Source organism: Monodelphis domestica, chromosome 1 (assembly GCF_027887165.1).
Source record: "Monodelphis domestica isolate mMonDom1 chromosome 1, mMonDom1.pri, whole genome shotgun sequence".
Classification (NCBI taxonomy): domain Eukaryota; kingdom Metazoa; phylum Chordata; class Mammalia; order Didelphimorphia; family Didelphidae; genus Monodelphis; species Monodelphis domestica.
This window is the reverse complement of record NC_077227.1, coordinates 243824430-243849842: the sequence shown is the minus strand read 5'-3', so window position 1 is coordinate 243849842 and position 25413 is coordinate 243824430. Positions and strand designations below refer to the sequence as shown.

At 33.9% G+C, this 25413-nt stretch overlaps 1 pseudogene; it reads right to left on the bottom strand.

Annotated features, from left to right (window-relative positions):
- Positions 1-2117: 2117 nt before the first annotated feature.
- The window catches only part of LOC100617380 (H/ACA ribonucleoprotein complex subunit 2-like), a 36423-nt pseudogene continuing 13127 nt past the window's right edge, over positions 2118-25413 (bottom strand).

Here is a 25413-nt window from a genome sequence, read left to right as displayed (position 1 = left end):
TTCTGGGGGAGGACTAGATGATGATGTCCCAAGGAGTACATAAGACATGTGGTAGAGGAAGTTGAAAGGATTATTGACAAAATTAAGTGTTTTGTTTTGACCTTTTTTTGAAGGTCAGAAGATTATTATTATTTCACTAGCACTTAAAGGATCCACATAGACAATACTTCATTCTTCCATCAAGTATCTGGGGTGGCAGATTAAACTCTGGCTCCATCACCACTTGATTTGTATTGTAAGAACAGCACACAAAGGTAAGGATGGAACATTGGAAGAGGACATGAGGTAGCAGAGGATCATGGGAAAAGAACAGGGACCTGGGAGAGGTCCCAGAAGAAGTCTGGGCTTTTGAGATTGGACCTCAAGGTGAAAGGAAGCGTTTTATCTTGCTAGAGATTTGGCAAGAGCCCACTAAAGGATATCCAAGTAAACAGCCCTGAGACTTCTCCAGAAGAGTGTTTCTACATACTAATATCTCTAATATGATCAACAGAGAGATTGAGGTATCATCTAACCTGTGAGGGGCCTCGGACTCTCAGCCTGAGAACTGGACCCTCTCTCATCCTTATTGCACTTGCCCTTACTCTTACCATGTCCCCTTTCGTAGTTAATTTAGCTTAAAATAGTTGGGAGGTGAGGAGAAATTCTGATCTTACTCTGAAGCAGACAGAATGAAGGATGGATGGGATTTAGAAATTAGGGATGCCACTACCCTCAAACCAACCCCCCCACTTCCAAATATCATGAATCTATTAAACCTATTCAAACACAGTCAGGTTTTAAGAAGGGATTTATTCATAGGAGCTTTGAGGGAGCTATTCTCTGAGGTTACTGATCAGCCATCTCAGCCATCGCTAAGTGATGGTCAGGACCCCTCCCCCACTGAGTCAGTGGTCAGGAGGGAGGCTTGTCTTCCTGGTAGATTAGTGCTCGGGTATTTTGGGGGTACCCCTCCCATCATCCTAGAGGGAACACTTCCCTTCAACTCCCCATCACCTACTTACCACAGGGGAACCACATTTTCCTGAGTTACACCCTTTGTACCACAGCCCAGGAAAAGAATGAAAGAGCACTGTAGGAGTCACTCCACCTTTCCTCACTCATCTGCTGACAAATAGTAGCCTTCTTCTAGACTAACTAATATCATCCCCTAATAATCATTACAGTTTTGGCGAGCCAGGTACTGTATGTAGAAACTTTATTCAAACCAAAGATTAACATGGATTTGTGATAGAATCACAGCTTCCATTCACATTAAATATGAATCACCATACAGTTTCTGTGGGCAGAGAAAGCATTATATAAATTACCGACAAATTATTCTACATGCTTTGAACAGATTTATTCCATAAAGGAATTAATCTATTCAGATCCATTTGTAAGTTGTTTGCTATCTCGAATGGGAAATACTGTCCAGTGACATAAAGGGTACATAGATATGGCAAGTACCTAGTTCAAATAGGGAGAGGGGTCTAATTAATTTTTTGAAAAAATCTGTGGAGAAAAAAAAAGTCAGTTATAGTTATATATAGTTATATATATATAAAGATATAGTTATATCTTTTTGCTTTTTGAGGGTCAAAAAGAGAGGGTATTTCTCCTCCCATTTGACATTGACATTTACAAGACAGTATTGTTCTCCTAAAGCTAGTGTCATTTCCTTTAATCTTTTTTTCAGTTTTTCAGAAAAGAACTAAATAGCCTAGGACACAGATTAGTGGTTCCTAAATGTTCCAGAAAAAGTTACAATTTAAACCACACAAAAAGTATTTTACTTCAAGTGCATATGTCAATTATGAGCTATTCAAATTTGCTCAGTTGAAACATTCTAAAAGTAGATGGTCACGAGTATTTTATTCACATGGAAGAATGAGAAGGGAAGAGTGTTTAAAACTGAGAGCAATTATTAAACACATACATCATGAACTTTGTTTTATATAAAAATTAGAGGAACATAGTTTCTCTAATTTTTATTATTTAGAGGGTATTCAATGCTATAGGACCATCTCATCCTCCTGAAACATACATTTTCTTTTTTTCTTTTTTTAATTTTAAAACTTTATTTCAATTGCTTAGTGGCAAATAGCCTTGACAACTATGGATACCACTGGCCCAAAGTTTCATGAAATTACTGTTTGAGGTAATGTAAAATATATAACTATATATACACATATATAGATAGATAGATAGATAGATGGATGGATGGATAGATAGATATCTGGGAATGCTGGTAGGGAGATGATGAAAGGCCACTTGCCCCTTGAAGGTATTTTGCCAAGTCAAAAAGGGTCTTCTAAAAAATTAGGAACATCATATGACTTTTCTTTACAAGGCAACAGGAAGAGATTCTACTTCCCCCAGGCAATCATTATATGTAGCTTGGTAGTCTTCATGTGGATTAATCATGATCATAACGTTGGGCGCTTAGAGCCAGCAACTGCTCCCAGATCTGTTTTTGTGGGAACATAGGCATATGCCATGCTCAGATCCTCACACGTAATGGGTAGGTGGCAGTATTCCTCAATGTTTAGTGTGTCCCTAGCCAAAAGCATAATGCCCTTTTCTTCTTTATTGAGGAATTTCTGAACTTTCTTCACTCATCGCCCAATCTGCTTCTGCTTCACAGCTTTCTTGATGGATATGTATAGCTTCCGCATTGAGCGGCAGGAGGCCAGGTACTGCGCGCTTGGGTTCAGGTTCCCCAGTATCTCCTCCTACACGGGCTCAGGTTCCCCAGAAGTCTCCAGCGCTACCTCTGACTACTCCACTTCCCAGTTTACTTCAGTCATCTTGGATGCACTGAAGGCCACAGAGACCCTAAACTCAGGAAGCCCATGAGGTTTCAGAGTCTAACCAAGTATGGCTTCCCCAGGCACCCCAAGAACAACTTCCGGGTCGTTTCTGAAGCATTTTCTGAAAGCATTTTCACATGGGATCATTTGAGATAAATGTCTGAAGTACAAATTCAGAAATTTCTTTAGGGTTGATTTTTTATTTATTTTACTTTAAAACTTTATTTATGTAGAATATTTTCCCTTGGCTACATGAATCATGATCTTTCCCACCCCTCTTCCCTCTTCCTTCCCAAAGCTGAAAAGCAATTCGGCTGGGTTATGTATGTATCATTGTTCAAACCTTTTTTCCATATTATTCATATTTGCAATAGAGTGATCTTTTATAGCCAAAACCCCAATCATATACTCATCTAACCACGTGATTAATCATGTTTTTCTTCTGGTTTAGGGTTGATTTTTGATAAAGCAATGCAACTATATCCAATTAGACAAAATATAGAACAAACAAAATCACATAATCTGAGTCAAGGTTGAAAAAAGACCTTAGAATTAATTTATTGCAACCTGCACCAGAACAAAAATTTTCTTCCAAAACATCAATTAATCTATCATCCTTTACTAAGTGCTTGACATATGTCAGGTATTATTGTAGACTCCTGAGAGATAGGGCTAATTCAGCAAGAAGCCCTGACCAAAAGAAAGGAAGTGATATGTCAAGAAATTCAAAACACACCATCACCTTAATCATGCTCTGTTCTTAGAGACTAGAATCTCAAGCCCAAGAGAATTGGGAATAATAGGCCCAGGGCCTCCCAAAACCACCTCAAAAATGTTTCACCTACTTCTGGACCAATTCTCATAGCAATTACTGAGGAGAGAAATCATTGTGTAAAGTGGGTGTAATTTTCTCATTACAACTGCTGACTAACTGCCATCAATAAGGCATAGAAGTATCCACCAAACCATCAATCCTGTTACCTGGTCAGCTTGCTGAACTATCATCCAGGGAAGTAACTCCTATGTCAAAATGGTCATCTATCCTTACCAGCTGCCAACTCACTCCCTCACCTGCTAAGAAAACCAGGTAAATTGGTACAGCAGGTCATTTAGAGGCAGAGAGAGGACATGGTATGTGCCAGGCAAGTCAACCACAAAAATCACCTTGACCAAAACCTCTCATATAGTGATGAGACAGCTCAGAATATTAAATCCAATTACCTAGGGAATATTACAATTTCCAGCCCTGTTCCTGAATTCACTAGAAGCAATCCCTATGGTAGTGCAGCTTGGCATCTACTCCTGTAGTTTCTATAGCCACGGCTACTATAGAAAAATAAGTTTTTGCCACCAAAATCTTTGGCACAGTCACATAACTATATCAACTGTGGAAATAAAATTAATTAAGAAGCATTGCTATCTACTTTGCCTTGCGTTCTAAGGACCATGGATCTTTTCTATTTCCCTTGAAAATGAAAAGTCCCATATATAATATATCGCCAATTAAAATGTAAACTCTTTGAAAGTAGGTACTATCTTACTCTTTTATTTGTGTCCTAAGAGCTTTGCATATAATAAGCACTTAATTTAATTGCTCATTTCTTCTAAGAAAGAAATTAAATGATTCCTTTTCTCAAGACCAGGGAGACAAGTGTATCTATATAAGAAAATACAAAATAGATCCAAGATGATTTTAGGATAAAACATTATCAGCTAAATCCATTAGAAAAGGCCTTATGTAGAAGGAAGTACTTGAACTTAGGAAAAAAAGTACTGACAAAGAGATGGAAGTGAGGATGGAGAGCATTCTAGTCATGGTATATAGCTGAAAACATAGAAATAAGTGATAAGAGGAACATTTTGTACTGTTTAATTAGAGTATAGGGAGGTCAAAGGAGACATACATAATTTAGTGGGGTTGAATAAAAGGTTTAGAACTTAGACTGTTTCACTGTAGAGTTAAAGAGGAGCCAATAGAATGTATCAAGTATGGTAGTGATATAGTTAGACCTACAATTTAGAGAAATCAATAAAAAAAAAAAGATCAGCCTTTTCTTGAAAACTACCTCTGGAAATTTCCCCTATCGTTTTTCCAAAGCTCTAGGTTTTAGGAAATATTTTCTTATTTGTATTCAGCTAAAATCCACATCTGATATAACTCACCATTTCTCCCAATTCAACCTTTTGTCATCACATATAATAAGTCCCCCTGTCAGTTCTAGGAAGACCATTATCATGCCTTTGAACCCCCATCATTTCTTCTCCAAGCTAAACATAATTAATGCTTTTCTTTCTCACATGACATGATTTTCAGACTTCTTACCCTTTCTTCCTCCACTTTACTTGTGCTTCATATACCAGGATCAGTCAGACAATATTCAGTTAAACTACTCAAAAAAAAAATCATTTATCACTCCACAGCAACTGGATCCTTCAATTTCTTTACTTCTAATATAATGATCTTTGCATCAAAAAGGTAATTTGATATTTTGTTTTATATTATTCTTCTCTGGTGCAAGAGCAGAGGAGAAGAAATCCATTATAAAGGGATTTTTTTGGTTTTCTATATCCAGGAAAGAAATTTCACTAAATGGAAAGCAAGCTATCATCCACGTATTTCCTCAATTTACTGGAAAATATATTTTAAATTTAGCAGTATGTGGTCTAACTCTTTGATGGAGACCAGCTCCACAAACAGCTTGTGGGTTGCTGAACTAGGATAAGAAAAATGGCTCTGGGATTACAGGAGGGTCAAGCCAACAGAGACATGCAAAAACTCAATTGCTGAGCAGTGACAAAGTTTAATGATTTATGGGTACATACTTTATAGGGAAATGATGTAGGCCAGGGGATTAGGTAAACTTCTTGCAAAGACAATGGTTAGTAACAATTTACTAGATAGAGACAATAGACTTAGATTATCTCAGTGTCTCTAAACAGAATTTTCCATAGGTGATAATTCAATATGTCAATGTGTAACCATTTGGCTAAGTTTCTCATAGAATCCTTGGCACCAGTAATTTCTTGGAAGTACATTTAGTATTTGGGAAGGAATTGGATTAACTTCTTATCCTGGGGGGGGGGAATAATGGGGGGAGAGCTATGTGTCTGAATACTTCTAGGTTATGGCTGTGATTTTACTGGGGCCTATTCTCACTACTGGGGGCTACAATTCTTGAGTAAAGTTTTAAATAGCAAAGATGATAGAAATGACTATGAATTCAGCTGTATTGCCTAAAAAGTTACTAGTCACCATCCATTATGTTATTCTTAGCATATGATATATATTTGAGCAGAAAGTAATAGTTATTAACATAGTTCTGATTTTATGTATTTAGTTTTTTTTTTAATTTTTCAAAAAATTTGAAATTTTTATTAAGTAGTCTATCTGGTTAGGCAAGTGAAGACGTCATCAAATATTCACTAATATGATGACTTAAAAGGAGAAAATTTAGCTTGGAATAGGCACGATTTGTGATGTCAGTAGTAAAGGAAATTTCTTAGGAGAGGAACCTCCTTTTACCAATGTATCTTCTTTTCAATCTATACTCAATAGAGCTGTCTAGATCTTTGATGTCAGACCATGAAACATGGATTCCTTTATGTCTCAGATTGCCTTAGAAAACCAAAGATTAACATCATCTATGTTTTATTGTATTTCTATTTATTTTCTTAAATATTTCACAATTACATTGAATATGATTCTGGACTCATGAAGACTATAAATAATGAATTTGATACTTATGTCCTGAAGCACAGACATTGAAGAAAAAGCTAGAAAAGCAGGTTACAATCAGTTGGTCATTGGTCTTAAATGCCAAGAATGAATGCTTGTTCCATGACAAGATCTTTACTCATTACATCATTATACCTGAAACCAGGTTGAGGAGATAAAAATTAATTAATGGATCAATAACTATCAAACAAGTTACTATAATAGTACTATGCATACAAAGACAGAATTCAAAAGGTCTTTGCTTTAAGTAGGTGAGTAAGATGCTACTTCCTACTTGCAAAGTCTTTCTCTCAGTCTTCATGGAATGTAAATTCATTTGGAACATACACACATTTACACATATACATTTAGATGCTTCTCCATACTCACGTTTATATGCCTAATTGTGTTATCATAAACATATGGACATATATGTATACTATTGAAATTGAAGCATATAGTTACATATATCATACATATATGTATGTGAGTAATTTTGGGTTTCCATGTATATGTGTATATACATATATATATATATATATATATATACATACATACACAATATATCCAACAAAGGAATGTTCATTTCTTGAAGGCAATGAATATTCCATTTATTTCTGTGTATATGTATACAGATAATAATGTATATCATATATATTTTTATGGGGAGAATGATATAAAGGAGCATACTCAAAAGAAATATTTGACAAAATATCCTGAAATTCTCTCTCTGTTTCTCAATATTTATGAATGAATATTATTTATAAACCCTTATAATATACATGATTTTTATACACATATACATGTAAATATACTTTTATGTACATAAATATGTATTTCCATATAAATATACATATATGTGTGTATGTGTGTGTACCCAAAGTTTTGGAGGACAGGAAGGACAAATTTATTTAGAAGGTATTACCTAAAAAGGGCTTTGAATTAAATAAAATGTTTTTTTTGCTGAAATGCATTATTGTATCTCTATTAAATAATGGTTTAGACTATCATCTGTTATAGCATATATTACATATAAGAATAAATTGACTAATGCTGTTAATTAACTCTTCCTTTTAGTGATCTATAACTTTAATTATCAGATACTGTGGTATGATTTCTGATCATACGTCACCCCTCAGAGATCACTGATGGGCCTTTATTTGAGAGAGGACATATGTCTCCCTCTCCTGATGCAGGCTTGTCTATAATGTCTATGCATTCTCTACATATGCATATAAGCATACATACATAAAGTAAGTGACATTTTGTATTTGTGGAGAATCGAAGTTTTTCATCTGCATGATTTAACTAAGGTTTTCATCAATAAAGATTCATAGAAATAATAGAACCATTGAAGGGAATAACCATCCAGAATTGAAAACCAAGTATAATAATAATAATGCATATCTGAGTGTCTGTGGTTAGATTTGAACAAAAGTTTTCCTGTCTCCAGGGCCAACTTCTATCACAGGACCCCCAGCTGCCTCAGTGACCATCTAGTCCAACCCATAATTGTAATCCTCATTCTATCAGACATGACAAGACTTTTTTTGATTTTTTTACCTGTTAAAAGACTTGAAATCTCTTAAGACAGCATATATCGTGCTTTTGGATAACTCCGATCCTTAGGAATCTTTCCCTAATGTTTTAAATCTGCAGCTTTGTAGCTTCTACCCAGTACTTCGTGAGTCAAACAGAATAAATTTATATCTATTGTGACTAAATGAATGACATTAATATCAGGATTTATAAGATTGTGTAGTAGAGGTCAAATGTTTTAATACTCTTATTGTTGCTTTACACAGCATTTACCCAGGTAATAAATGGCCAAAGCATTAAGCTTTTCTGGGTTCTAGGCTTGACTCTGATGTCAATTGGCTTCATTTTTTTGGCCTCTCAGAGTTAGTTTCCTCAGGTTTGTGTTGATGTGATTGAAAAAAGAGTAACACTAAATTGACATGTTGTAGTCTTTTCTAGCCTAGAATTTTGGTTCTAGCCTACAGTGTGCTATGCTTTGTTATTCTATACAAGAACAGAGATAATAAATATCTGCTTGATTTTACTCTACAAAAACATTTTCTTTTAGAGATATTTGTATGCTTTTGGTTGTCAAAAAAGATGAAAATAATTCCATCCATTTATGTTTTTCATTTTTTAGCTCCCATTCATTAAACTGAGAGATACATTTATTATGTTAATCTTGTTATTCTAATTTGTATCCCTGAAAAATTCCTTCTTTTTACTTTCTAGCTAAGTCTTTGTTTCATTTTCTATTTCTGTCTTCACTTACATTTTATTTTATAAGCTAATTCAATTCCTTTTAAGAATAGTCAGTAAAAGAAAACCCTTTAAGCTATATTAAAAAACAAATTGTTTATACATTTTAGATTATATATGCATTGATATGATATATATATGCATATATTCATGAAATATGAATTTAAAAATAGCCATGCTTTGTATGTTATAACCAATACCCAACATCCCATCAAATTCTAAAAACTTAGGTAAAGATCTCCAAAAGAACTCCCTTACCCTTTTTAATTGCAAAATAAACACCATGGTTCTCCACTCTCTCTGACATATGATATTTGGTATTTATTCTTGTGCTGGTATTTACTCTATTGAGAGAGAGAAAAGTAGTTGGCAGAAGTTGTCTTTCTTCACTTGTTTTCTTGCTTAACCTTTAACTAACTGAGGCATAAGTTGGAAAGGTTAGTTCCTAGAAAAAGGAGAATAAACATGTCCCTGACTGTGGAGAGTATATCGTGCTTCCATTTTTTCATATCAAAGCATTCACTTTATAGAGCAGGCCCTTAAACACTTTGATGATGGAGGTCTATCTAACATAACTTTATTGGACACAAACTCTGTCCAGTGTCTTACACATAATAGACGTCCAATAAATGAGCTTTAAGACTCCATGATATCTACACTGACATCTAATAACTAACTTATTTTAAAATTGCACAAGTAAACCATGTTTGGAACTTTCAGCAACAATGGGAATAATGAAAATCTGAGTAAAAGCTCAGTTCTTATCCCCTTCACCTAAACAAAGATGAGAAACAGCAACATATGAAACACACAAAAATAATCAAAATCACAAACCTAGGACAGTATAGAACATGACCAGAAGCATATGGATATGCTAGTCAGAGGACATACCAGGGAGATCTGAAGACAGAAGAATCTAATGGTCATATCTTGCATTAACTAACATTAACAATACTCAGAAATATCTTAGCTATAATTCAGAACTTCCAGGTCAGGAAAAATATTGTTATAAGCAGCCCAGAAGGAAGAGATCAGGTACCAACAGTCAGAATTATATAATATTATGTGGTAATTAATTATCTTTAAGGAAAGGCAGTCTTGAATTTTATTAACAATAACTGAATTTTGAAAATTGAATTTTATTAAAATAAAAAAGAGAAAGAATTCTTACCAATAATAACTATCTTACAAACCTAAGTACAATTTTTATTGGAGGGAAGAGTTATAGATAATGATTCTTTAATAGAAGAGAGGTCAGTAAATGGTGGCAGACATATCAAATATGATTCCCTACCTGTTTTTGAAAGGCCTAATAAACTAAAACTGTTTTTATACATTTAAATAAAATATTATTTTATTTTAACAGTAAAAAATAAATTTTGTCTGGCAGAATATATAAAAACAAATGGTAAGTTAGATTTGGCCTCAGGTAGTTGTTTGTTGACCCCTAGAATAGAGCATACTCAAGCATTTCTGTTGAGAAAACTAGACTTGGTTAGAATCTTGAAATGTAAACCTAAGTAATAAGAGAAACAAAGACACTTACATATCTGTTCAATCTGATGGGGACAAAAAAGAAAAAAAATTTAATCCTTCTGTGTAAGAAAAGTCAATTATCCTTTGTGGATTTCACTATTGATATATGTCAAAGAGAAAATAAAGAAAAATATAGGTCATGAATATGTTTTTATTCTATTTATTGTTATGATTGATTTATTTTTAAGTAACAAAGGATATGGAAGAAAAGTGAAATACCTAAGATAGTATTATATCTAATAAGTTCAATGAGTCAGATGAATATATACATTAAAAGATTAATTGCATGAAATTCACTCATTTTAGATGAGCAAAAGAAAGCTGAATAAACACAAAATTTCACCCAAATAAAAACATAAAAAGTGTGGTATAGAAATGAGTTTAAAATGAACAGTTTATTAGAAGTTTATGAAATTAGAAGCACACAAATACCCCCAATTCTCCCAATTATGCTAGAAATTATTCTTATTCTAAGAAAATGACTAAAATATTCATATTATTACCTTAAAGTGATCCATAGTTTTTCTAAAATATCTCTCATATGTGCCAAAATAGTTCTAACTACACTTTTTCTAGAAGAAAAGAATGGGAAGCAATATAAATTACAAACACTTGAAGAATGACTAAATGTGTTATAGTATATGGATATAATACAATACTGTTTTGCTATAAGAAATTTTGAAAATATTGAGTGAACAAAGAGAAGTTAAATAAAGTATAAAAATGATATAAGCAAAAATCAAAATAAAAATATTTACTCAAAACAATATGTGCCAATTATTGTGATAAACAAATGCAATAGTCCTTGCTATAGAAGAACACAAAATTCTAAATGCTGAAATGGCTTTCCTCATATTGAACCCAAAATCTTCCTCACTTTCATAGACTTTTCTCAGTTCTTCTGTCTGAGGGTCAAGCATATATTTGAATCTACCTAATGACAGTCCTTTAGACACTTAATGAAAGATTATTTTTTCTTCCTAAACAAACTAAGTTCATCGATTCATAGATTTAGTGTTGAATCTAGTCAACTTTCTTACAAAATCATAGATTATGAAAAAGAGGTAAAAATTACATTGTCCACCTAATTCAAGAATTATTAATCTTTGTGTCTTGTGTGTCTTGGTCACTTTTGAAAACCCAGTAATGCCTATGATTCTTTTCTCTTAATATTTTTTATTCATGAAATAAAATATTTACTTTGTGTAGCAATATTCTATAATGAAGGTTAAGAATGGCATATCTACCCTCCCCATACCTCTTACCACCCTGGAGATTACCAGTGTTACATTAATATAGCTTTTGTTCATTGAATTGCATTGTTTCTCCTATAGATCCAATAATATCCACTGGTCAAAACAAATAACATAAAGGATTGTCAGAATGTCATTAAAGAGGTCTTGGTTACTCTTTAAAAAAGTTTGAGTGACCATCATACCTATCTGGTACTGAACTTACAGAAATCCATCATGTCCCTGATCATAGATCTACCCATGTGTAAGAGAAAACCACAATAGGTATTATAATTGCTCTTAACTGAGCTGTCATCTCTAAAGATGGTGATAACTGTGATGATAATGTGGATGATAACAGCTAATGTTTATATAGCACTTACGAACACTGTGCCAAATGCTTTACAAATGTCTCATTCATAACTCTGGGAAGTAGGGACTTTTATTATCCCCATTCTTATTGATGAGGAAACTGAGGCAATGAAGGTTAAATTACTTGCCTAAGATCATGCAGTTAGTAAGTACGTGAGAGATCAGATTTGAACTCGGTGGACTCCAGGCCTGGTACTCTCTCCACCATGTCTCCTAGCTTCCCTTATACTGGTATTTACCTTCCTATTTGAGGCCAGGATAAGGATGATATCTCCATAAATCTTTTTGTTGCCATCAACACTAAGCCCCTGAACCAAAACAAAATTGGCCCAGATTGTTTTCTTTAGTAGTACTTTACATAGGTAGATGCCCTCAAGACCTACGGTAGAAAGAATGAAAATATTAAGGATACTAAGGAGGAATATATCAAGAGGACCTTGATATCATCTACACTGCTCAAAGAAAGAAGACCTCAAGTGGAAGATTAGTTGATTATCTCATAAAAGAAATATTAAAGTGAAAACTCTGAAATATGATAGCTAAATTATAGAGTTCCCAGGTCAAGGAGGAATTATTGGGAGCATCCAAAAATAAATAATTCAAATATCATGGAACCAGTCAGGATGATACAAGATTCAGCAGGTTTTACATTAAAGGATTAGTCAGCCTGAAATAGGGTATTCCAGAGAGCAAATAAACTAGGAGATAGCCAAGAATCACCTACCCATCAAAAGTAAGTATAATCCTTCATGGGAAAAATAATCATTCAACCAAATAGAGGATTTTCAAGAATTCTTGATGAAAAGATGAGAGCTGAATATAAAATTTGACTCTCAAATACAAGACTCAAAAGAAACTATAAGAAGCTAAACAAACAAAAAATTGTAAGAGGCTCAATAGGCTTAAACTGTTTACATCCCTACATGGGAAGATGAGACTTGTAACTGCTAAAAACTTTCATAATTTATTCAGTTAGAAAGAATATACATAGGAGGCAAGAGTGTGAATTGAATATGATGAGATGATCTCTTTTAAAAATTAGATTAAGATGTGAGAAAGAGGAATGCACTTGGAGAAGGGTTAAAGGAGAGGGAGAAGTATGTATATTATCTCACATAAAAGAAGTGGAAAAGAGCTTTTTCCATGAAAGGGGAAAATGGGAGAGGTGGGAAGATCACCTTACTCTCATCAGAATTGATTCAAAGATAAAAAACATGTACACTCAATTGGTTGGGTAAAGAAATCTATATTACCCCTGTGAAAGGGAAAATTATGAGACTGGCCATAAAATAATAATTTTATTAAATTAAAAGTAGTAGTGGGAAAAGATGGAAAAATAGGATATATGTACTTTCCTTTCTGCTCCATTTAGCTTGCTATTCTGTAGTCACCCTTAGGGCCCACCAGCCATGCTCACAGGGAAGTCCAGCTAGCAACAAACACAGAAGAGAAGAGAGTGAAATCCACTCTTGCCTCAGTTTTATTGAGATTTTTTCTCTGCCTACTAACTCTCACACATCACATCTCAGGAGCCAGTTGTGGCTTTCTATTTCGCTTGGGCCACCCAGCAGAGAGCAGTCCAAGGATCAGTACAAGGGATATCACCCTGCCCCCTATCTCTTGATCTTTTGACTCTATTGCTGCCTTTCTTCGGCTGCCATTCTGTCCTCACGACCCAATTTACTCAATTTCTTTCACACAATTCTTGCCTCACTGTCTAGTTCAGTCTCACGTCAGGAAATTGATAGGAGATGATATTATCTGCATGACCCCAGAAAGGGGCGAGGGTAAATCTCCTTTGAACACCCTATAGGAAAATTGGAGGCAAATGGAATAAGAAAAGGGGGTGAGACTGAGAGAAGGAAAGTCAAATTAATGAGGCAGTGGTCAGAATCAAAACACTTTGGAAGATGGACAGGGTGAATGAGAAAGAAGAGAATAAATGAGGAAAAATAAGATAGTAATCCACTGTGATCCTAATGGTGACAAAAATTACAAAATGTTTTCCTAATAAAAGTCTCATTTCTCAGCTACATAAAGAAATGTGTCAAATGTATAAGAATACTAGTTATTGCCCAGTTGATAGGCAAAAGATATAAACAGGCATTTTTCAGATGAAGTAATCAAAGCTACCTATAGTGAAGTGAAAAATCATCTAAATTACTATTAATTGGAGAAATACACATTAAAACAACTTAGAGGATTAACTCACCCAATGAATAATAAAAATGAGGGTTGAAAAGCACAGGCTAGAGCATAGAGATCAGTCCAATAAAATTCCTAATATTTATACAGCACTAGACATTTTGCTTTGCAAAGTGCTTTATATCTGTTAACTTATTTGGAGAAATGCAAATCAAATTCATTAGTGTAAGTTGGAGGAAATCAAGGTTAGAGGACTGTTATTCTTAATAACAATCTGGGTATTTCAGTGGATTGTAATATCAATATGAGGAGTAGCAAAAATGCTAACATTATGCTGGGCTAAATTAAAAGATATATAGCTTTGAGGAATAGAAATAGGACAGAATGATTTATTCTATTCATATAATACATTTAATTTTGGAGTTTAAGAAGGACAAGCTGGGAATTTTTCAGAAAAGAAAAATGATGGTCCTTATGTTCATATCTTCTAAGGATTGGTTAAGGAAATCGGTCAGGTTTAACCCAGAGAAGAGAAGTCTCGGGGCAGGAGTTGTTGAGGGAAAGTGATATAGCAGTCTTTCTCTTTTGAGGTTACAACAATCCTACCTTTTCATTGTATTATGAACAGGGCCTGAGGCTTCTCTGTGTAAGAGGGACGCATAAATACCCAGGAAAGACACCAGAATCCTTGTGCCACCCTAGCATCTTAAAGATACTTGCCTCTTGCCCCATGTACCTCTTGGCAGACCAGGCTCTGGCCCAGACTGAGTTAAAATCTGGCCAGTAAGAATGACCCAGAAACATTACATTATTGAGAATATAAATTAAATTTGTGATCCAAGAAAAGCAAAATCAATGATATGAGACAGCTAGGTGACCACAAACTGGGACAACCACTGACTAGGTAAAGAGGCTTGGGATGGGAAACTTCTAGCCACATGTGGCTAGTACCTTTTATTTCTCTGATTCGATTTTTTATTATTCAACAAATAATTATAAATTAAGTTAGTCTTATGCTTTTAATCTTAACAATAATAAAATGCAAAACTACAATGAATTGCTATGTTATTAAGGAAAATTTAGTCTTGATGATGGAAAAAAGTAAAAATTAGTGCCCTCCTAGAGTATAAGAAGAGGCTAGATTAGTTGATGACTGGTGCATTATAGAGAGAATTGGGATTTTCTTATGCATAGGCTGAAATAGATTGCTACTCCTGTCTCTTCTACCTCAGAAATTTGATGATTCTATGAGATGTCACCAAACTAGAACTGATGAAAAGTCAATCAAATACAATAGCAACTCTTTTACCTCTCTGCTTTATATCTCTTTCATAAGGAAGATATTTCAAAAGGGGAAAGAAATAATATATTTTCATGTTTAGAAGATATTGGAGAAAATTTTCAGGAGCAAAACGTGACAAAAACAGACCATTTTCACAGCAGCCTAGCTGACCAGCTTACAAGTGAAATTAATATTAGTTCATATTCACAACCTATTTTCTGCATCTGATATTGAAAAGGTTACTTTCAACTAGCTCAGCCTTAGAGAAAATGTTATTTTCAGATAACAACACAGTAGATAAAACTTTATATTCTGCCATTATTCCTCACCCATTTTTGCAACTTCTCTTTTCATTCTTGATAAGGAAAGCTCATTTTCTCTAAGTCTTGGGAAGATTTTTTTTGGCAATAGGTCTGCCTCTAAAAATTCTTTTCATCTGAGAAAGTAAGATTTAAAAAACCAAATAACAACTACCTTCAATTCTTGAAAAGTTTCTTTTTTGGTTGAAGATTACTACTGGGAAAAATATTTACTGAATCTGTCTGATCAATCAGAAGCTAAAACATGCTGATCCTCTTTTGCATTGAATGTTATTTCTGCTAAGTTATTTTTCTTTTGTTTTTTTTCTGCATTTATCACTGCAAAAATATTGTGGAGTTCAACTAAAGCTTTATTTTATGTCAAGTATTAAATTATATATTTCAGCACATATATGTATAAAATACATATATTTCCATGCATATACAATATTAATTTGCATAGACACATAGAGATAAAGAGAGATAAACAATGAAGATAGATGATAGATATAGATATAAGATACCATTTTGTGATGAAAAATAGCTCCACCTACCTTCCTGGCATCCACCATGGCCTGGTGTTCTCTGACTACATCCTAAATGACTGTCTTCACTGTAGACTTGGTATCTGGCTTCATCCTAAATGTCTCCAGCTCCCTAATGTTAGCTGTCAGCTTGCAATGCCAGTAGGGAGGGCTGAGCTAAGAGGGTATAGCAATGGTGAACCAGGAAGTATGTGGCCCATTCTTTTCTGTGTTTGGTGCTGGCTGGACTTCTCTGTGAACTTGGCTAGGGGACCTAAATGGTAGCCACAGAATAGCAAGCTAAATGAAGTAGTAAGGAAAGAAATCTCTCTCCTTATTTTTTCCCTGACTCCTTTCTGATTTAGTAAAATCATTTTATTTATGGCCAGCCTCACAATTTTCTCTTTTACTCCAAGTTACAGTAAAAAAAGTATTAGTTTGGAATCAAAGAACCTAAACTGAAATTGAAGCTCTGAAATTATTGTCTACATAACCTTTGGCCATTCACTTAACCTTTATGGTGAAGTTCACTTATCTATATAATATTTGTGAACTAGATGGCCTCTATGTATTTTTCATGCTCTAAATCTTTGATCTTAGGTATTTACTACTCTACGATGACATATATGAAAATTGATATAATAGAAAACTTTAGAGAATTTAGAAGACCAAAAGTTTATTAGCTGATATCCCTACTGCTACTAAGACCCTATAAAGTCCTAGCCAAAGAAGAAGGGAAGTCACCTAGTGCTTTCTTTTATCTTTTTTTCCTTTGTGAGTCAGTCATTCCACTGGTCTTCCTCACAAAATTTCAGCTCCATCCATGACCTCAGCTGAATTTGTTTTCTATCTTTCCAGCTATACACTGTGCCATGAAACCAAATCCGTAGGGATGAAAATCCTACTTAAACTCATTTCATCAATGATTCCAAATTCCCTTTCTATCATTCTTCCTTTACTCAATGATTTAGAATCTCTATTTGTCAAACTACATTCTAAGTGCCCCAGAGCCCAGTCTCTTTTTCCCATTCCATTTACTGCTCCCTCAAAAGGTTCCACTCCAAAGGTAAAAATATTGCTCTCATTTTAAACCTTTTCCATCCCCATTTCTCCCATCATTTTGTGCTCCCTGAGATTTAGTTCCCTCTTTGTTACACGGCCTATATTGCTGTCTTCTCCTGAACTCATCACTTGTTCATTCATTCTCCTGACTCATTTCTTTCTTAAGATTGAGGAGTTAGAATGTCTTTTGTTCCCCATTGCCACTCCACTATCATTTGGTAAGCTCTCCTTTGAAGTTCACTCATTCAATATTTGGCACACCATCAAGATTCTGATAGCTATTATCTACAGATCTGTCTGACTTCTCTCAGTCTTCTTTGCAGGATATTTATCCATGCCATGCCCATTAATACTGAACATCACCTGAGCCTCTATCTTGCACCCACTATATTATTTCACTTGGTGATTTCATCATGTTCCATGTACTTGATTATGTAAGTAGCTGGGATAAAGTGATGAACTTGAAACTGAATGATGTGAAACACTCTAACATAAATTGATTAAAATAAAAACATTAACTGTTTACATAAATAATTTAAAATGGATCTTTCAAAACTCCTTTGAGATAGTTATTACCCTGATATCTAAACTAGAATGTACATATATATGTGTGTGTGCACAGATTTAAATATATATCTGTATCAGTCTATATACATACATATATCTAAATACATTTATACATGTTGAATATTAGTTTGAAAATATTGGCTGAAATATCAGAAAAGTGGTAACAGCATATTAAAATATTACATATTGTTTTCAGCTTGAACTTATGCCAGGAATGCATATTTGGTTTGATAAAAGTACAAATATAATTATTCATGATAGGAAAATTCTAAAAACCTTTTCAACTAATTCAAAGGTAAACTAAGAATGTCCGTTGTTCTGTTATTTAAAGTGGTTCAAGTTTTGCTAGCTATAAAAATAATAGTAAAAGAAGGCATTTTATTGAAAGGCAAAGAGAAAACAGAAATATTGTTTTTTGGAAGAGAGGATAAAGTTTTACTTTCCAAATCCTAGAATTAAGTAAAAGTAACTAAAATAATGATTATACCAAAATACTAGTAAATAAAATTAATCTACAAAAATACTTAACCTTTTAATATATTACCAATAAAAATTCAGCAGGAAGACTAGAAAAAGACATTCCACTCAAAATAAATGCAATATGTAAAAATATTTGGGAATCCAGCTAAGACAGATATAGAAATTATATGAATATAACTACAAAACACACTTAAAAGATATCAATAGACCTAATTAAATAACAAAGTTTAGTCTATCCTGTGTTATGAATAAAAAAAGTGTCTGGTCATAGTTATAAGTTTTTATTAAAGAGAGAGAGACAGACAGACAGACAGAATTTCCCTTGAGCAAAGATTAACCTGAATAGAACAGATTCTTCATTTGGTTGGCTAAGGCTTTTTACTTACTGCAGCTGCCATATCTCAATTGCAGAAGTGAAGAGAGAGTTTCCCTCCCAGGATCACATTTTTAAAATCCCCTTAGCTCCTTCCTCCATAGTGGCTAGGGATAGCAGGACATTAGATATAACACCATTGGGACACAATGCAGGATGGAGATATTTTCCTTCACATGCCCGACAGAATAAAAATGGCAATGATACTTTATTTAATTTTCATATTTTATTTGAAAAAAAATTGACTTGTTAGGAAAAAACATTCATATTATGTTAGAAAAATTCAATAATTTTGTCTGGAAGGATTTTTTTAATATAGGAATAAAAAAAGTCATAATGTAGCAGATTTCAACCCATTTTACAAAGCAATAACTTGAAACAATAAGGTGATGATTTTTAAAAAAATAGAAGAAAAATATTGCTTTCACAAAATCCAGAACTTAAAGAGCATGGTAACCTAGTGTTCAAAAAAGCAAAGGACATCAATTATTGGAAACAGAACTTACTATTTCACTGAACCTGTTAGAATATCTAAAAAGTAAACTGACAGAAATATTGTTTTGACAAAAATTTCACATGACAAAATGCTACCAAATTAAATATAAAATAAATGTTGGTAGTCATATTATACCCAAATTAGAGCATCAGTTAGGTCACAAATTGCAAAATTATGTTAGGAGAATAATTTGGAGAGAATGAAAAAAGTGTCACAGGAGAGAAAAGGACAAATTTAGGTATACACAATTTTAAAAGTTGTGGGAAAATCAAGTCAATGAAATTACAATTAGAAAGGAAAAACTTTAACTGGGGAAAATCCTGAAAGTAAAATTCCAATATTCAAGTTATTGACTTGATAAAATGTGTAAAAGAGGAACATTTCCCTAATAGATGAATAACCAATATGAGAAGTTAGTTATAAAATAAAAAGCTTTCAGGAATTGTGTATAATTAGATAGAGGTCTAGAAAATGAATTCTCTTTTTTGTTATTTATTTATTTTCTTATTACAATGTAATGAAGTTGATATTCATCCCAGTGAAGTGGTGGACATTTTTTCTATTCCTGTATTTTATTTTTCAATCCATTGATTCATTTGAAACTATAGGAATACTAACTTTCTATAATACCAAGTTTCTGATTTAATTCAAATGAATTCTGAGGATATCAGACTAGATATATATAGAGAGATAGACAAAGATACTATATGCTAGATACTATCTAGTGTATATCTATATGGCCTAGATACTATGTAGTATTTGGTATATATCTATCAAATTCCATATGTCTATGTAATCTGTGCTTTCTCATGCTTTATATGTGATTATTTTCTTCAACTGCATTTTAATTCACTAAGCCCATTTTATGTCCCAAAATAATTGGACAGAGAAGAATCACTCAAATAATTTTTGGTGACAGTATGCAGTGGGCTACTGGAAATGTTGCTTTGCAATTTGAAGCATCTTGAGTACAGCCATGAACAATTGTATTCATGCCAAATACTATGTCATGTTATCTTGAGGCAGGTTTTATTAGCTAGCATATATTTAATACCATCCATCTTGAAATGAGCATCAGAACCACATGGAGGTCCTTTGAGGGCTTAACTCAGGATACATATCCTCGATTTTATGAATCCTGACTCTTTGAAAACAAAATTCATAGAATTTATAAACGTTTGAAGCAGGATAACAAAAGTAGACATTTGGGAAACTGTTTAGAGTAATGTCCTAAACTGAAAGGGACCAGAATATGAACAGGGGAGACAGGTGATGAATTTTTCCAGAAATTAAAAAAAAATCATCTTTCAATTGTTTATTTATTTGGAATATAGGGTGACAGTAAGTGAACTCTAAAAAAGCAAATTCCGTGTGTGGCTATATTTTCTACTAAACTAATATGAAAATAAGTAATAGAAACTGACTTGGTAAAAGGAAATAATACAAATGCTTGAGCAAAGGCTCATTAACGTTTTCTCCCATTTTGCATATTCCCTGGATCCTTCATTTTAAATGTAATCAAATAACTTAATCTCCTGCCACAGGACTATCAGAAAGTATATACAATAGAACTTGTAGTTCTAAGCCTTTTGAGGTACTCAATGGATATTTGAATTGTATAGAATCAAATGGTGTCTGGGAGAAGGCCTATTTTGAGGCTATAAGTTGAATTTGAAAACTGGCATAGATTTAGATTTCCTCTGAAGTGAGTCCTCTATCTGTCAATCCATACTTCTTCATTTTAATAATATTGATCACACTCTATGTATAATGCCAGTAATTATGGTGGTGTAGTGAATATAATGCTTCTCCTATATCAAGGAATAATTTAGTTAAAATATAACTTTAGATACTTAAAAGCTATGTGATGTCATTAAATCACTTGAGCTCTGTTTTCCTGTTTTCTCATGTATAAAGTGAGAATAATAAAACCACCTGCCTCCCAGGATTATTATAAGGATCAAATGAGATAATAATTTATCATAGTGACTGATAAATAGTAATATACACTATATACATGTTAGCCAATTATAACTATTATAATTTTCCTTTGGCAGTTTTTTAGTCATTCTTAACATGTCACATGGTTTCAATAGCCCAAGAGACTGGGTGTTATACCTTAAGGAATATTCTCACTTCTCTCATTTTGTATTGACCTCACACAGAAACCTAGAAGAATATCATGGTAACTTGATGGAAGTTTGATAAAATGGGTTGAGATTCAGTCTTTAAGTTAGAACAACTTGAGTTTATTTACTTTTATTTTTACTTTTATAATTTTATTGTATTTTATTTTTACCAATTACATGTAATAACAAATTTCAAAGTTTTCCTAAATTATATGATCAAACTCATTTCTCTCCCTCCCTTCCTTTACCCTTACCAGTGCTGGCAGGTGATTCAATCTGGGTTTTACATGTAATATTATACTAAACATATGTCCATATTGTTCATTTTTGTAAGTGAGTAATCCTAGAAATCAAAAATTCCAAAACATAAACCCAAATAAACAAATGAAAAATACTATGCTTTCATCTGCATTCAGCCTCCAACAATTCTTTCTCTGGAGGTAGATGGCATTCTTTGTCATGAGTTCCTGAGAGTTGTCTTGGATCATTGCATTGCTGATAGTAGCTAAGTCCTGTGGAAAGGAAAACTATACCAAATTCTGAACTTTCTGCTACTGAGTTGGAACAAACAACAGTGGGAATATTAGAAAGAAAATATATTGACAAGACTGATAGTTGGTGGTGGCAAGGGCAACTGGGAGTGGCAGTTGGTCTTGTGATGAGTACTTCCTGCCTGGCCATGGAAGTGGAAGGATCTCTCTCCCAGTCTCTGCATAGAAGTGCCTCTATTTTCCTGATTTTCCCAACTGTGTTCTCTTTCTGGATTCCTGTGATCATGTCATTGACAAAAGGACTTAAAAGAAGCAGTTTGAACAGTAAGGCCTGTCTTTAGGGGCATCATCCTGAAGAGAAAGGCCTACCAGCTCCAAAGGTCAGAACTTTCTTCCTTTCACTGCCAACTGCTAAAAGTTTTGAAATTAAGAAAGCTAGCACAGATATAGCAGAGCCAGGAATAAGAGAAACCTTCCATCAGCCTGTGAGGCCTGGCCTCAGCTTAAAAGCTGAGAGAGACTGAAACTTCATTTAGGGACATCCCTCTTCCCTTTTCCCTGATACCCTCCCAATCCAACTTGTTATTAAAATTTTCTATATTGGATATTGCAGTCAGATAAGAGGACTAACATTTCAGGGGACATAGAGGCAGCTGAACCTCAGGACAGCCATTTAACTACAAACTGTCCTTATTGGACCCCTTCTGGGCAACTAAGTCTGGGGGAAGGCTTTTCCCTCAGGAGGGTCCATGCTTACCTGCTCTGGGGTATCTGCAAATCCCCTTAGGCTATCATAAATGGCTCTTTTCTCAGAATCCCCATTTTTCAAAAATAGCCTCTTGGCAGGAGGTATCTCTCTCCTTTTACCTCACCAGCAGCCACATTCCCTCTCTCCCTTCAACTCATACATTCCCTATTATAAAACCTTCAATATCCCCTGTTCTTCAATCCTACCCATTTTCCCTATAAATATTATAGTATAGTAATAGTCTCTCGGTAACTGAGGATGACGATTGTCTTTGTGTGTTTTCATCTATGATAGATGAGTGTGCACAAAGACACTTGTGCGTGAAGGAGATTTAAGTGGAAAAGTCGTTGCACAGAGACAGTCCCACTCTCTCGGCTTTGGAAGCCTGGGTCCAGTGGCACAAAACATTGTTACACCTGGAGACTTCCTCAGCTGCATTGGATGGCCATGTTGTCTTTTGTCCTCCAACATGCCCTAAGCACTCCACAGTGCTTTGCTGTGTCGCCTTCTCAGCCGTTGAACCTTCTTATTGGTTTCTTCTGTTTGGCCGAAGCAGTCTTCACATGCTGGGTGAGCAAGGCCTGGTTCACCAGGGGTCTACGACTCGATGGCTACCCCCACAAGGTTTAGCCAGCCTGTTGAAGCTGTTGCCCGGGGTGTGGCTGCTGCCGCATGCTAGCAACTACTAGGAGCCACAAATGAGAGCTGGGTGTCAGGTGAGGGTCAGAGGTTGGAGAGCTGCCCTAGAAGGGCACGACAAGCCCTCCATACCAGAGATACTACCCCTCCCTGAACACCCCATACACCCCCTATAAATATTATAGTACTAATTGATCATTCCTCAATATTGCTGTTAATGTGTACAATGTTTTCTTGGCTCTGCCTATTTCACTCTGCATAAGTTCATGAAAGTCTTTCCAGATCTTTCTAAAATTGTCCCATTAATCATTCCTTACAGCACAGTAGTATTCCATAACTATCAAATACCAAAATTTTTCAACCATTCCCCAATTAATGGAGATCCCTTTAATGTTCAGTTCTTTGCTAACACAAAATGACCAACTATAAATATTTTTATGCAATTAGGTCCTTTTCTCCATTTTAAAAAATCTCTCTGTGATACAGACCTAGTAGTGGTATTATAGGATCAAAGGGTATGCATTATTTTATAGCACTTGGGGAACAATTTCAAATTGCCCTCTAGAATGGTTAGATCAATACATAACTACAGCAAGAAATGGATTAGTGTCTCAATTTTGCCACAGGCTTTCCAGCGTTTATCATTTTCCTTAATTGTTATACTGGACAATCTGTTAGATATGAAGTGGTGCCTCAGAGTTGTTTTAATTTGTATTTCTGTAATCAAAAGGGATTTAGACCATTTTAAATGATTATTAACATCTTTGATTTCTTCATCTGAAAAATGCTTATTCATATCCTTTGACCATTTGCCAATAGGGCAATGACTTGTATTCTTTTAAATTTTATTCAGATTTTTGTATATTTGATAAATGAGACTTTTATCTGAGAAAGTTTTTTAAAGACTTTTCCCAGTTTGTTGTTTCCCTTCTAATCCTAATTATGTTGGTTTTATTTATATAAAACCTTTTTATTTAACATAGTCAAAATTATTCATTTTACATCTTATAATGTTCTCTATTTCTTGTTTGATCATAAATTATTCCCTTCTCCCTACATATGAAAGGTAAACTATTCTATGTTCCTCTAATTTATTTAAAATATCACCCCTTATGTTTAAATTATATATGTATTTTGACTTTATCTTGGTATAGAGTGTAAGATATTGATCTATAACTAATTTTTGCCTATTGTTCATTTTCTCAGTATTATTTTTGTCAAATAGTGAGTTCTTATCCCAAAAGCTAGGATCTTTGTTTTTATTAACATGAAATAACTGAAGTCATTTACCTCTAACCTATTCCACTGTTCTATAATTCTATTTCTTAGCCAGTACCAAACTGTTTCAATGATTACTGTTTTATAGTACAGTTTAAGATCTGGTACTGCTAGGCTGCCATCCATCATTAATTCCCTTGATATTCTTGAATTATGTTATTATTTTATAGTTCTGTAAAATAGGGTTGTTTTTTTGTTTTTTTTTTTTGGTAAATCCATTGGTATGGCACTGAATAAGTAAATTAATTTAGGTCAAATTGTCATTTTCATTATATTATTATATTAGTTTAGTCTACCCAGGTACAATGAATGTTTATTTCCAGTTGTTTAGATCTACCTTTACTTGTATGTTTTGCCATTATGTTGATATAATTTCTGTGTTTGTCTTGGCAAGTATTTTATATTGTCCAGAGTCATTTTAAGTGGAATTTCTCTTTCTAATTGTTTCAACTATTTTTTAGTTGGTTCTCTAAAGATCTCTAAATATACCAACATATTCTCCACAAAGAGTGACAGTTCAGTTTACTCATAGACTACTTTTACTCCTTAAATTTCTTCTTTAATTGCTAAAACTAATGTTTCTAGTACAATATTAAATAGTAGTAGTGATAATGTGAATCCTTATTTCACCCCTGACCCTATTGTCAAGGCTTCTAACTTAGCCTTATTATAGATGATACTTGATTTTAGAAATATATTGCTTATTATTTTAAGGAAAGGCCCTTTTATTCCTATGTTTTCTAGTGTTTTTAATAGGAATGTGTATTGTATTTTGTTGAAGATTTTTTCTCAACTTATTGAGATAATCATGTGATTTCTGTTAGTTTGGTTATTAGTTTAGTAAATTATGCTGATAGCTTTCCTGATATTAAACCACCCTTGAATTCCTGATATAAATCCCACCTGGTCATAGTGAAAAATCTTTGTGAGGTACTACTGTAGTCTCTTCACTAGAATTTTATTTAAGATTTTTGTA